Source organism: Musa acuminata, chromosome BXJ1-1 (assembly GCF_036884655.1).
Source record: "Musa acuminata AAA Group cultivar baxijiao chromosome BXJ1-1, Cavendish_Baxijiao_AAA, whole genome shotgun sequence".
In the NCBI taxonomy this organism is placed as follows: domain Eukaryota; kingdom Viridiplantae; phylum Streptophyta; class Magnoliopsida; order Zingiberales; family Musaceae; genus Musa; species Musa acuminata.
Window position 1 is genome coordinate 22,952,034 of NC_088327.1, and position 6,000 is coordinate 22,958,033.

Below are 6,000 nucleotides of genomic sequence, written 5' to 3' on the forward strand. Positions count from 1 at the left end.
TGAAGTTAAAATGATAGACTTTCAAATTTTGGCATAAGCATTCTGAAGTTAAAATATATATTTTTTCATATTTAATTTGAAAATGATTTTACTGCCAACCAATGTAAAATATCTGATCTATTAATATGTAATGAAATACAAGGAGTGCTACAACTTAATGAGATGTGAAAATACACTATATTTTTCTTTTTGATAGGTTAGATGGCATTTATGGAAATTCCTCATATTTTTATTTTTAAATATAATTAAAATTAGTATTAAAAGGTAATGATAATATTGAAAATACATTATGCTAAAAAATATCAAGAATGGTAATAACTGATATTAACAAAATTATTTACAACAATTGGATAGTATATTAAGAAAGGTGATTGCTTGGGAAAATACCTACGTTATAGGTTTTTCCTGATTAGTCACCCCACACTAAAAGGTGGTATACAAAACAATCTCTTAAAATATTGTCATCCCTCTTTCTCGCTATTATGTTGGATCGGTCGAAGGCACCCTATTGATTAATCCGACCCCATTGATTACTATTAGAATAGCTATCAAATAGACTTCTCTTCGTTGAAATTGAATCCAATTGACTTTTCTTTCTCTCATGCTCTTTCGGTCTCTTAGTACTCTAATGCTCACCTCAACCATAAATTAAACCCCTTTGTCAACTTTTCTACTTCCTCTCAAACCTTGGCTATCTTGCTTTGTATTAGAACTCCATTATTTGCTACCCAACATCCTCTAGGACAAGTGTTGTCGTAACACTTATTCCAATGCTACAACTTCTTGTTAGAAATGAGTCGTAACACTTATTCCAATGCTCCAAGTGAATTGCTGCAACGGTAAAAATTACGTCGGTTCGAAATCTCTCATTCGATTAACGTCGATTTCGGAAAGATACTTAAAATTGAAAGCATACGGAAGAGCGTAATGGATGTAAAGCAAGTAAGTTTGTAGTAAAGGTAAAGAGTACAAATAAAAATGCAAACCGAGTTTATAGCGGTTCGGTCATCATGATCTACATCCACTCTACCGATTCCTCTTCCGTCGAGGCCATTGGTAACCGCTATCGGTCTTCCTTCAATATCCGAAGGCCAACCACCTTTTATATCTCTTTCTCCTTTTACCTGGTTTAGGAGATAATCCTTACACCCCCACTTACTCCTCTCTCAAACTATTCTAATACTTAGATTTTTCAAAAAAGTTCATACAAGATTACAACAGCGTTTTTTTTATTTTTAACTCTCAATTCTTGTGTAGGTTAACTAGGGATGAGAGGGGTATTTATAGGCCTCAAGTTGATTCAAACTTGGAGCCTAAAAATATCTTATCCCTAGTTTTCCGGGTCTTGGCGGTACCACCGCCTGTTCTGGGCGGTACCACCACCTGGGAGACTGTGTCTGGGTAGTACCACCACCTGACACTACCACTGGGCAGTACCATCGCCTGACACAATCTCGGAGATTGTGCTACGATAGTGCCACTTGTTGGGTCACTGTTTGAGCCTTTCATTGGGCCCAACATAGTCCATACATGGGCCCAACTGGCCACTAATTGGGTTGGCCCAATTTCAATCTCAATTATGTGCTAACTATGAAATTTAAGACATTTACTAAGCTAAATAAGTTCGTAAGTCTAGGTTTCTTTCGGTGAACTTCTGACGATCTCTCGGCAATGTTCCACCGGACTCTCGACAAGCTCCTGGACTTCACGACGATCTTCTTTGCGAGTTCCAACGAGCTTCTTTGGCAAGCTGCTAGACTTCTCGGTCAATTCCGACAGAACTTTCGACGAACTCTCGAACTCCCAACGAAATCGCATTCTTGACTCCAGGACTTCATTTGGCTTTATGCCTTGCTATCGTAGTTAATCCTGCACACATAAAACCTACTTCGATCTAGAAAATTATTACAAAGCAAATCAAATGTTGTCCGGCATGTCATTGGTTTATCGGTGCTTCGTTCAAATCTTCGGCGCATCATCCTCTCTTGCGGCCTATTGTCCAATCGGCCTATTGACCTTCGCAACTCCAATTTACTCGGTGCAATTTCCGCTCTTCTTGGCCCGATGCTCGAACTCATGGCCCGAAGCCTTCTGCCGATACGTCAATCGATACACTCTCGGATTTCTTCCGGCGGACTCCTAGCAAGCTCCTAGACTTCACGATTTGATCTTGGCGAGTTCCAATGAGCTTCTTCGGCAATCTACGATTTTTCTAGGCGAGCTCCGCGAACTTCCAACGAACCTTCCGGCGAGCTTCCGAAAAACCCTTCGGCAAGCTCCTTACTCATTCTTGGCTAGTTCTGGCAGCATTCCCGATGAACCTTCGGACTTCCGTCGAACTCTCGAACTCGCAACAAATCCTTCGCGCTTAACTCCGACACTTTGTGTTTCGCTTTAGGATCAAGAGCACTAAGAGGGGGGGGGGGGGGGGGGGGGGTGAATTAGTGCAGCGGAAAACTTTCGACGATTAAAACTGCGTCTGTACGATAAGAGCGATTTCGGTAGAAAAGCCAATTCGTAAATAACTTTAACTTGTGATCAAGCAAGATGCAGTTAAAGCAAGTCTACGAAGGCCGTTTGCAGTTGTGATGGAAATTAGAATGTAAGCGTAAACTAAAATATGATGTTCGTACGATAAAACTGATTTACGTCTAAACGCCGATTCGAAAAATACTGAACTTTGAAACACGATCGTAAATGCGCAGAAGGCAGTAAGCTATTGAGGAGGTTTGCAGTAAAGATAAAATGCTCAAAGTAAATTGAAACCGAGATTTAGAGTGGTTCGGTCAATCTTGACCTACATCAACTTCTGGCTTCCTTCACCGATGAGGTCACCAACGTCCACTAGAGGCATTCCTTCAATAGGCGAAGGCCAACCACCCTATTATAGTTTCACTCCTTTTGACGGGCTTAGGAGACAACCATTACAGAATTTTCTTTCCTCTCTTGACAGATCAAAACTTGGAAGAAAAGAGGAAGGAGAACTTTTAACTCATACAACACTTTTGAGCTCTAAAAAAAACACAGAGTGAGATCAGGATTTCGGTGGTTTTTGGTTACTCGGTCATTGCTGAAAGGGTGGGGTATTTATAGGCCCCAACCCAATTTGAATTCCGAGCTCAAAACTATCAATTCCCGGAATTCCTAGGTCTAGTAGTTGCACCGCCTAGCAGAGCTCGAAGACTGAGCCTCTGGGCGGTGCCACCTCCTGTTAGGGGCGGTTGCACCTCCTGCCAGAGCTCGGAGATCGAGCTCAGGCGGTGCCACCGCCTGATTGGGGCGGCTGCACCGCCCAGCCAGAGCTCGGAGACCGAACTCAAGCAGTTACACCTCTGTCAAAGGCGGTTAAACTGCCCAGCCAGAGCTCGGAGACTGAGCCCCAGGCGGTGCCACCGCCGACCCAGGCGGTGCCACCGCCGACCCAGGCGGTGCCACCGCCGACCCAGGCGGTGCCACCTCTGGCCAAGAAATCTGGGTCCGAATGGGCTAATCCATTCAGCCTAATTTGGGTCTATCAAGGGCCCAATTGCCCCATGATTAAGTTAATGGGATCACCTCCCATTTCTAACTTAATCATCGTGCTAACTACGAATTTCTTAAGACATTTACTACAGCTTGCTTCCGGTGCGTCAATCGCTTCTTCCGGCGAGCTTCCGGCGAACATCCGACGGACCTCCTGCGATGCTCCGACGGACTCCTAGCAAACTCCTGGACTTGCGACGATCCACTTGGCGAGTTCCGACGAGCTTCTTTGGCAAGCTCCTGGACTTCTCGGATTTGTTCCCGCAGAACCTCCAACGACCGTCCGGACTTCCGTCGAACTCTCGAACTCCCAACGTGATCATAGTCTTGACTCTGACTCAACTCCTGCTGCATGTCTTACTTTCATCGTAGTTAATCCTGCACACTTATCTCAACATATGGATTAGATAACAAATGACAATTGACTTCATCATCAAAATCTGAGATACAACAATCTCCCCCTTTTTGATGATGACAATCAATTGATAACGGAGGACCTTAACTCCCCCTATCTATATGCCATAATTGAGATAAGTCATTCTTGAATTCAAAGCCTTTGAATTCAAGAGACATATTGATAAGTTAAAATCATTTAACCTTATCAATACTCCCATCATGATTCTCATCATGATGTATCTCTCTGAAAATGATGTATGATGTCAAGGCTCAACATCCATTTTCAAATTTCAAATGTGAATGATGGTAATGATAACAATTCATCATATGGTAAGATATCAACATGTAAAATTTTAAATTAAGATTTTGATATCTTAACATGATGCACACATTTCAAGTATTTTAGCAATCATAACATTTCATCACATGGTAATATATCAACACGTAGGACTACGATGCAAGTTCTTGATATCTTAGCATGATGCAAACATGGCATATTGCTAATATGGCAATCATAGTTATCATTAATTCATATATTTTTGATGATGCAAGCATGGCATAATCATAGCATCAATTCATATATCTGCTTTTTTTTTCAACATAATATGGCATCAATTCATATATTTGTTTTTTTCAACATAATATGACATCAATTCATATATTTCTCCCCCTTTGTCATCAACAAAAAGGAGAACGATATAAACAACTTTTAAATATACGTGCGATGCCATAAGTAGGTTCATGTCATTTATCTACATAGAGTGATAGGATATAAATTATACAAACATCTCAAGAAAAACATGACACAGAGATTATTTACATAGAGTGAAAACTTTTTCCTTTTTATTTGTTATTATCTTTTTGCATGAAGGAGGAAGGCCATTTGTGTAGTTCAAATCGATAGGATATTAAGGCATGCTTTACAAGGATTAGGATATTTATGTGAATCAAATCCTTGCACATAAAAATATCTTCATTTTATAAGAATCATCAAATCTATTTCTCAAAGGGAATATTTTTCACATGATAAGTCTAAAAGATATGCATTTGCTAGATGATTCTATTTGTCAAAAATCAATGATGTGAATCAAAGTCTGAAAGAGAATAATATATTCATGAAATCCGATTGGAACTGAAAATTTAATTTAACACTTTCATGCAATCTATGAAGACATGCTCATTGTTATGAAAATTTTGTATTAATTTCCAACATGTTATTTTAGGCATGTAATGACAATTAAGTGATTTGATCATTCAATCAATAAAGTCCGAATAAAATTTTAACAAGTTCATGCATTCGGACACATCAACATTCCTAATTCTCTTCTTATGAAATCAAATTGTTCTTCACTTAGAGGTTTTGTAAAAATATCAGCTAGTTGATGCTTAGTATCTATAAACTCTATGATTACATCATGATTAGTAACATGATCTCGTATAAAGTGATATCTAATATCAATATGTTTAGTTCTTGAGTGTTGAATGAGATTCTTTGTTAAACATATTGCACTCGTGTTATCACATTTAATGGGAATGTTTTTAAGATAGACTTTATAATCTTCTAAGTTGTTTTTCATCCACACAACTTGTGCACAGCATGCACTAGCTGCAATATACTCAGCTTCGGTTGTTGATAGTACAACCGAGTTTTGTTTCTTAGATGACCAGGAAATAAGGGAATGTCCCAAAAATTGACATGTTCCTGATGTGCTTTTTCTATCTAATCTACACCTAGCAAAATCCACATCAACATACGCAATTAACTCAAAATTCTCGGATTTTGGATACCATAATCCTAGATTTGTGGTACCTTTAAGATATCTAAGTATTCTTTTAACCGCTTTAAAATGAGATATCTTAGGGTTCGATTGAAACCTAACACAAATTCCTACACTGAACATGATATCTGGTCTAGTTGCAGTGAGGTAAAGTAAACTTCCTATCATACCCCTATAAGTTTTTTGATCGAAGCTTTCTCCACTCTCATCAACTTCTAACTTAGTGTAGGTGCTCATAAGGGTGTTAATAGCTTTTGAGCTATCCATATTAAATCTTTTCAGTAGATCTAAAGCATATTTAGTT